We start from the raw sequence: 9539 nt of genomic DNA, 5'->3' as shown, positions 1-9539 counted from the left end.
AGAGGTCTCCCTGACCGCCAACCCATTCATTCCTCCTCGATGGTCCCCGTCAAATCTGAATGGTGTGTGTGCATGTCTCTGTTTTCACCGTACAATCATTCGATCGGGGGCTCCACAGGGCGGGGACAGCATCTGTTTTATACCGGAGCTCACCCCTGTCAAGCATCTGCACAATACTCGCTGCGTGGAAGGCTCTGGACGGATATTTCTTTAGTGAACGGATGACTGACGGGGAGGGGAGTTGATCCAGAAGACAGACAGTAGGACACTGGGCTGAGGGCGGCTGGGGGGATGGCGGCACGGTGAGGCCGTGAGCCCGAGGGCTGACATTCAGACACCTTGGCCGAGTCACTTCAGCCCTGTGAACCTCTGTTTCTCCATCTGAAAAGTGGGGCTGCTGGTGCCTGCTTCACAGAGCATGTATGAAGTAAGTGGGGTGACACAGAAAAGCTTGTGGTGCTCAGATTTCACTTCGCCTCCATTCCAGTCTGAAGGGGGCATTAGTCTGCTTATTTTTTTGCTGTAATAAATTCATTTGATTTATTGTTTTATTTATTGATTTGAGAGAGAGGAAGGGACAGAGAGAGAAAGAGAGAGGAAGACACTGATTTGTTGTTCCACTTATTTATGCATTCATTGGTTGATTATTGCATGTGCCTTGACCGGGGATTGAACCCACAACCTTTTGGTGTACAGGATGTCTCTCCAACCAGCTGAGCCACACGAGTGAGGGCCTACCTGAACATTCTTGTGTTGATTTCCAACACACGTGGACAGTTTCCTACAAACCTCAGTACAGCCATCAGAAAAGTAACATTGACACTTTCCTGTCACAGGTGGCTCCGACCCCTTCGAGATTCTGCACTGGCTTCGACAATCACGTGTGGCCCTTGATTGTTACATCTCCTTGGTCTCTCTCAGCCTGGAATAATCCTCGAGACTCTCTCTGACTCGCATGACCTTGACACTTTTGAAGATGACAGTCATTTGTAGCACGTCCCTTCACCCCCATCTTGCCTGCCGATCAGATTCAGGTCACGCATCTTCAGCAGGAAGACACGAAGGGACGTTGTTTCTTCCATCTGCGCCTTTCAAAAGTAAGGAAACCAAGTAGGAAATGTGGAGGCATGAGTGTCTGTGACATTCGACTTTCACTAGATGTTTTTTGAAGCTGAGCTTGGCTAGAACCCTCCTGGCATCAGGTAAGAGACCGCAAGCGGGTAGGAGGGATCTTAAAAGTGGTGGGGTGGGCACCACTCCCCTTGCCCCCCTCCCCAGGGGATGAGGGTGCTGGCTCCCCACTCCCTCTAGGCAGCACACAGCCAAGTGTCTAACGGAGGGGATCCAGGACAGATTCATTCCAAGGAAAGGAGAGATGGCTTTAGAGGGGCTGAGCCTTGCCTCTCCAGGTGGGGTCCCTTAGAGGGGTCAGCACCCTCATGTGGCCCCTAGAGGAGGGACAAGTATTCACTTATTCATTCATCTCAAGACAAGTATTTCTCAGGGTCTCTTGTCTGCTGATAGCTAAGGCTCTTGCCACCTGAAGGTCACGGCACAAAGCAGGGGAGGGTCAGGTTGTTGCATTTGAAACTCAGGAGACCCAGGTTTTCCCCTGGTTTACTGGGAAACTTGGAACATCTTATTGGGTTCCAACAATTTTGAAAATGAGAGTGCCAGCTTGACTAGATTAGGGTCCTGTTTTAGTACCTTCTACTCCATTGCTTCCCCTCTCCCATGAGAAAGCAATTAAGGTGGGGGTGGGGGTGGGGGGAGTAAAGTCATTCACAAGGCCAGGAGAATGAAGCTTGAAAGGGCCTGGGGCATTTGCATAGTTGGGGAGGGGCTGATAGCACAGAAATCTCTGGCCCCTGAGAGGGGGTGGGGTGGAAAGAGCTGGAAGGCTGGTGAGGCCTTTCGGCCCCCACCCCACCCCCAGAGTAAAGCTGTACCTTGCCCCCATTCTTCAAGTGCTGGCCTGTGCTGCCCCACCCACTTGGAAACTACCTTGGGGGTATCCAGGGACTGTCTGCTTTCAGGTTCCCCCTCAGCCACAAACTGTACCCCCGAGCAAATGACTTGCCTGACTGTGCCTCAGTTTCTTTGTTAAATGGGAGCCAACAATCCTTTTCTCTTAGGGAGGTGGTATCCACAGTGCTGGTTAGATTCCGCTACTAGGGGCAGGGCAGCTGGAAGGAAGGCCTGGGGAGACCCAGCGCCTGACTCGAAGGGAGAGCCTGGTGTGGGGGTTGAGAAGAGGCCTACAGAATTCTCATCACAGATGAAGAGCCCATGGTTTTCTGCATCCCCTACACTAACAATCCTTCGGCCACAGACAGCAGCTCGCAATGTTCCAAGCACTCCTATATCCACAACTTTGTGTGAACCTCATCCTCTACCTTGTGGGTAGGGAAATGGAGGCTTTGAAAGGGAAGTGCGACTTTCCTGAGGTCACACATCCAGCTAGCCGCAGTGTCCAGCCGTAGGAGGGGAGAATCAGCCAGTCCTGCCTTTGAGTCCTGGCTCTGCCTCATCTAAGCTGTGTGACCTTAGGTAAACCACTTCGCCTCTCTGAGCCTCAGTTTCTCCACTTATCTACTAGTGGTGACAGTTTTGTGAGTCAAACAAACTAGAGTGAGATACAGAGTCCCATCCTGGCTTTGGTCACTTTTAGAGCAAGAACACATCTTTCTTGGTTCTAAGCAACCATTTTTGGGGAATGGGGTTTTTCTTTTTCTCACCTTACTTCTCATCTTCCTGGTGTTTTCTCTGCTGCCCCCCTGTCCCCCCCATCTCATGGCGTAGTCCATGCCCAGTGTTCTCCTGCCTCAACTGGCAGCACCATGAGATGAGACTGAGGTGTGCCTCAGTCTCAGACTGTTCTGTTCGGGGCCCCTCTAACAGGTGCCTCAGCGTGGGTGAAGCCACGCTGAGGAACAGAAATTCATCCCTCACAGTTTGGGAGACCAGGAGTCCGAGGTCAGGGTGCCGCAAGGTTAGACTCTGGTGAGAGCCCCCTCCCCAGTTGCAGACGGTGGCCTTTGCACCCTCACGTGCCGGGGCTCACTATTGAGGGCCCTAGTCCTGTTCAGCAAGGCCTCACCCCGATGCCCTAACCACCTCCCTCTCCCTGGGGATTAAGGTGTCATCATGCACGGTGTCTGCGGCATTCGCTCCTGGAAGCCCAGCACCAAACACACTGTGCCTCACCCTGAGGAGCGGCAGCTGGCATCAGTGCTCGGTGGGCACCAGCCCTGGCTGACCACCTTCTCGGCCTCTTCATTTCCTCCTTACAGCCACTGAGGCCAAAGCCATTGTCCTCACCCCCACCATCGGGGTGATGGAACTGGAGTTCAGAAAGGGAAAGTAACCTGCCCAATGCAGCTGGGTCCAGGGTGAGACAAGAGAGGCACCCCAGGTGCAGAAATTTAGGGGACACTCAGTCTCAGAGATGTGCCTCCTTAAGTTTTATATCCTGGGTGCCTCGCCTTAGTTCAGCCCTGATGCCAGGGGTTACACAGCTAGGAAGCCATGACACTGGGACTTAAACCCTGGCCTGTGACTGTGGCACATTTAGCTACACAGAAGGCTCAGCCACCTATTTTGCGGCTCTGGAAACGCTGGCCACACTAAACCCACGGTGGCAATTATGTGACTGTCATTACTGCCTTCTGACTCTCTGTCCCTCTCAACATCTAGCTTTGGATGGCCTCTACCTTTGTTCCATCAAGGCCAGCCCCTCGGGGCTTTCCCTGAACTAGGTGGAGGACTCTGAAAACATGCTCCAAGCTCTGTTGTTCAGCTCTTATCTGCAGTGCCAGTGAGTCAGTGGCCGCCTCCAGTGTGTCAGCAGGAAGCAGTCCTTACCTGCATTTACTCAGACTCATGCGACGGCTTACAGGAGGCAGGGTGTTTTTTTAAGTGCCATTTCTGTTACTATGGCCAACTTCTCGGCCAGCTTTGCATGAAAGCCCACCCAATTCCCTGCCCACCCCTCAGCCCCTCATCTGGACACCAGTGGCTCCCATCACTGAGAGCATTCCCACAGGCCCCAGTGAGCACTGAGATTCTACAGCAGCGTAGTAACTAGCCTGATAGGGGGATGAGCTCCCCCCTTTCCCTCTAGCCAGAGCGGAGAGACCAGTCAGCTGGAGGCTGCCTCTGCAGGACCTCTTCTGGGGGCCCTCACTTGCTGGACTCAAAGACCCCAGAGTCAAAGACCCCAGTTCAAGGCCTTGAGTGAGTCCGTGTTCCTCTCTGGACCTCTGACCGCCCACCTGTAAAACAGCATGTTCTGACCTTCATGGGCTTTGGGGACGTGACAGTGGAATAAGTGAGCAATCGCTTTGGGCTACTGACCGCAGATAACCATGGAGCTCGGTCTTTTCTGGAATATTCCTGAAGGAACAAAGAGAAGTAGTTCCTACTCATAAGGAAGCCAAGGGACCTGGGGCCCTGAGTCCTGGCTCCCATTGGCCAGCTGTGTGTCCCCGGGCCAGTCGCCTGTTCCTGCCCCGTGAGGTGGGGCCGTGTCTGTGCCTTCCCCCCCCCCCCCCGCGTGTAGTTATGAGGTGCGGGGACAAGTGAGGCAGGAAAGCCTGGTGGCTAAGGTCAGAGGCTTCAGATCAGGCAGGCTGGTTCAAGGGCTACGTCAGTCACTTCTAGCTGTGTGCCCAAGGGCAAATTACTTAACCTCTCTGAGCCTCTGTTTCCGGAGCTATAAAATGGGTGAATAGCGGTTCCTACTTAGAAGATTGTTGTGAGAAAAACAACAATCTTCTAAGCAGCAGGTAAAGTGCTCGGCATAGCACTTGGCCAGTGCTGAGGGGACTGGAGGACAGCTGTGTGATCTCAAGCCTGTGCTTAGCCCCTCCTCCGTCGAGTTGGTCTCCCCCCTGAGAAGGGACGCCAGGCAGCGGAGGCAGAGCTGGGAGCAGCACCTTAGGCTTCAGAACCTGCTGGAGAGGGACAGAAGGCAGCAGCCATTCAGGGCTCAGAGGCACGTGAGGAAAGGGGCCTTTCTGTCCTCAGGCCTCTCCCCGCTCACCCTTGCTCTGCTTATTTCGGAGGCAGAGAAGGTTGGCCACAAAGCCAACTCAGCAGCTCTGTGACCCTCGTCAGGTTAGAGAACCTGTCTGTGCCTCGCTTTCCTCATCTGGAAAACCGGATGGTAATAGTTGTAGTATCGATTTACCTCATAACATGGTTAGCGGAGTTAAATGTGTTAATGTACTGAAAGTGCCTCAAACAGCGGTTGACATCCAGGGAGTGCTCAGTGTACATGGGCATCGAGTTGAATCATGTCGAAGTACTTGTTTTCTCCCCGTGGTGAGTCACCTTTGCAGCGGCTGGTGCTTGGCTGGTGCCCTGTGAGGCATGGAGCACGTGCAGGGGGTCGGGAAACTCCTGAGGCTCTGCCACGTTCAAGTGCAGGGTCTCGGGCAAGTCCTCACCCAGCTGGAGCCTGTTTCCCCGTGCAGACGGGCTAAGAGGGTAAGACTAGGGGCACTCCAGAATTTTAGGTCCGGTGTGGCATAGTCCCCAGGGAGGACTCCTAAGGGGCCCACTAGGTTTATTGACCTCCAAGAGACCAGGCGGGTCTGCGGTGCCCACCTTGGTGGCCCCCCATCTCCCTCACTCCACAGTCCCGGCCCTGAGAGCAAGCAGACCCCATCGGGGGCCATCACAGGGGCTGACGCCAGGCTGGGGCAGGGAGAAAGGGCCATGGTCAAGCCGAGGGAATGGGGCCCGCCCTGGTAAATCCCATAAACTCTCATGTGGACAGATACACAGACACACACGGACCTCGACACACGTAGGGACACACATGTCGTGACACAGGCACGCAGTTGGTCAGCGCACAGCTGCACCCCCATTACCTCCCGGGGACAGAGGGCACCTGGCCTGGTGCTGTCACATGGTGGCCCGAATCGGGCCTGTGTTGATTGACTAAAACCAGTGGGAGCTTCATGGGCAGGGGTGGGGGGTGCCTGTGCTCAAGCAGCCCCCGCAGACCTGTTTCCCGAAGGCTAGAACCTCAGCCGCTGCGGGGATGGGAGGGTTTTAGCTCCCAGGCGCACCATTCTAACTGGTACAAACTAACGTGTGTCTTAGACAAAATGCAACCCGTGGTAACAGTGAAATGACAGGAGGAATCACTTTTGTTACTTTTGTAAGTTTCTCTTAGAGAAATAACGTTTTAAAATAAAGGCAATTACATTTGTTTTTAGGTCCTTTCAATAAAAAATTTAAGTCCATGATAATACAGGTGGAGCCCATATTTGACAACGTCTTGGGTGCCATATGGTGACACCGTTGACACCGTCCCGTCAACCCCCTTCCCCATTTTACAAGTGGGGAAACTGAGGGCCAGCTCTGGAAAGGCTCAGGTGAGCACTTACTTGGGGGCCCGGAGAGCAGGGCTCCTGGCCGTGCCTCTGATTGACCGTGGAACCCTGGACAAGTCCCTGCTTCCCTGGCCTCGGCCTGCTCAGCTGTGAAGTGCAGGGGAAATGCAGCCCCACACCGCTTACCTCCCATGGCGGCTGTGAGGGCTGAGCGATCAGAGGCAAGGCGTGGGAAAGCGCTTTGCAAGCAGGCAGATTGAAAGCATTGCCTCCGTCAGAACCCAGGCCGCCTAATGTCCCAGCCAGGGCTTCCTCCACAGCAACACACGGAGTGACGAAAGGGAGAGGATAGATTTGGGAGCCAGGCAGACAGGAGCCTGTGTTCGATGTCTGTTTATTCGCTCCTTCAACATTTTTGTTGTTGTTGGGTTTTTTTGAGTGGCACACAGTGCTAAATACAGGGAAGGCAATAGGGAGCTGGAGGAGGCAGACATTCCTCGAAATGTTGTCCAAATAAATGTGAGATTACAAATGCAGTAAATGAAACACAGCACAGGTGCACGATGTGGGGAAGTGGATTTGCTCTGGTCCGGAAGGGTCAGCATAGGCTTCCCCCAGGAGAGATGATCAGGCTGAGGCTGAAGAGGAGGAGTACTTCACTAGACGAAAGGAAAGGGAAAGCCTTCCAGCCAGTGCAAAGGTCCTGGGGCAGGAGGGGGCAGGCACGTCTGAGTAACTTCAGCATGCCTCAAGTACAGAGTCCCAGGTGAAGTGTCCTTGGCCAAGGGAAGCTGGAGAGCTGGCAGGGCCATGCATGCAGCGTTCAAGGCCATCAGGATGTGGGCCATCATGGTAAGAGCAGTGAGAATCCATTAAAAGGCTTTTAGGCAGGGAGTGATAGCCGTCTCGATAAGCTCACTGGCCGCGAGTCAAGTGCGAAAGAAGAGAACAAGAGGGGGGACTTCCTTTACAGAAACCAGAACATACAAGAAAGTCACTAAAATCAGACCTTGTGGTACTGGGAAAGGCACAGACAAATCGATTCACAGAACATGACAAATACTCCAGAATTAGGTCCCAGGTTATACATGTGAGTATCTGACAAAAGAGATACCTCATCTTGGGAAAAATGGGTAGTTTATTTCGCAGATGGGGCAGGCCCAATAATGTAACCCTCTGGAATAAATAAAAATGAATGCCCAGTTCATACTATCCAATACCAAATTTCAGATGGATCAAAAATTTGAGTGTAAGATCAAAATAGCACAGGCACAAAATATTGTGAGATTGTGAGAGACGCTAGGAGGCCGCATGTGGGAAGCAGACGAGACCGGCACGCCACTGCCCATGAGCCACATCCAGCCGGCTGCCTTTTTATTTTTCAAATGACAACTTTTTTTGAGATATAATTGTCATACCATGTAATTCACCCATTTAAAACATACAGTTTTTAGTATAATGTATTCACATGTGCAACAAGCACCAAAGTTAATTTTAGAACATTTTCATAGCCTCAGAAAAGAAAATGTACTCTTTGGCCTGAGCCCCTTGTCCCTGCCCCTCCCAGGCCCTGAGCTGCCACCCATGTGACTTCTGTCACCACGGAGCTGCGTACGTGGGGCATTCTGTAGGAGTGGAGTGACACAGTGTGTGTGTGACCTTTTGTGCCGGCTCCTCTCACGTAGCAGAGCGCTTCAAGGTTCATCCGAGCTGTAGCCCGCAACAGTACCTCATTCCTTTCGCAGAATAACAATGCAGTTATCCTCCTTGCCCCCACCCCTCCACCTTATTCACGGTTTCGCTTTCCCTGGTTTTGGTTCCCCATGGTCAACCGAGGCCCCAAAAATATCAAATAAAAAGTTCTAGAAATAGCCCTGGCTGGTGTGGCTCAGTGGATTGAGCACAGGCCTGCAAACCAAGCGTCACCGGTTAGATTCCCAGCCAGGGCACACGCCTGGGTTGCAGGCCAGGTCCCCAGTATGGGGTGTCCTAGAGGCAACCATACATTGATGTTTCACTCCCTCTCTTCCCCATCTCTCTAAAAATAAATAAATAAAATCTTTAGAACATTCTAGAAATAAATGATTCATACGTTTTCGATGGTGGGCCATTCTGAACCTCATGCCATCTTGCGTCAACTCCCCCTTCACCCACCCTCTCTGCACAGCTGCTTCCCGCTCGCCGGTCACTCAGTAGCCACCTTGGGTTTCCAGTCAGCTGTCGGGGTTTGGCAGTGTTTGTGCCCACACAACCGTTATTCTACGTCACCGGGACCCCAGAGCGCAAACGCGGCAATGCTGGCAATTCAGAGGCGCCGGAGAGAGGCCACCTCGCACTGCCTCTCAGTGAAGAGGCGAGTGGAGCACAATGAGATGTTTTGTGAGAGAGAGAGAGACCACACTCACAGAACTTTTATTACAGGATATTGTTATCATTGCTCCACTTTATTGTTAGTCATGGCTGCTCACTGTGCTTAAACTTTATCATAGCCATGTATGTATAGGAGAAAATGCAGTGCATGTAGGGTTCAGTATTACTCCTGGTCTCCAGTCTGAGGGTCTTGGACCGTCCCTCCTGCAGGGAAGGGGGCCGAGTGGACGTGCGCTTTCACTTCCCCTGCGTGGGCCCCTCGGGGAGGAGTGGCCGCTGGTTTCTGTGGATGACGTTTCACCGGAGCATGTTTATTGACATCGTGTCCACGGCTGTGTTCTCACCGCAACAGCCACGTGGAGCTGTCCCAACAGAGGCCCCACACCCCCAAATCTGGAATGTGCGCTATTTGGCCTTGTACAGAAAAAGTTCACCAACTTCGGATCTGGAGGCAGGAAAGACCTTGTCATTTCAAGGCTGAAAACTAAGAAGCTATAAAAGAAAAGAGAGGCATTGAAACACTAAACAAACATATATATATTTGTAAATCTTTAGTATGGCAAAATTACTAAAACTAAAGTCACTGGGGGGAAAAAAGAGCTTGGGAAAAGGAACTGTGGCATTGAGGATAAAGAATTCCTATCCTGTGTTAGCAAGGTCCTGGCAGGAGGTGAGTGGCGCCCAGGTGGGTAGTTTAAGGAGATGTAACAAAGGGACTGTGCGGAGAACTATTCTCAGAGGGTTCGGGAAATGCACCCTGGGAGGTGCACAGTGGCCAGTACTGAGGACCCATGGTGCCCAGGGGGAGAACTCGAAGGGCTCGGG

The sequence above is a fragment of the Sturnira hondurensis genome, unplaced genomic scaffold (assembly GCF_014824575.4).
Source record: "Sturnira hondurensis isolate 20B ecotype Veracruz unplaced genomic scaffold, ASM1482457v3 Scaffold0004152, whole genome shotgun sequence".
NCBI classification, from domain to species: Eukaryota; Metazoa; Chordata; class Mammalia; order Chiroptera; family Phyllostomidae; genus Sturnira; species Sturnira hondurensis.
Note: the sequence above shows the minus strand (reverse complement) of the source record.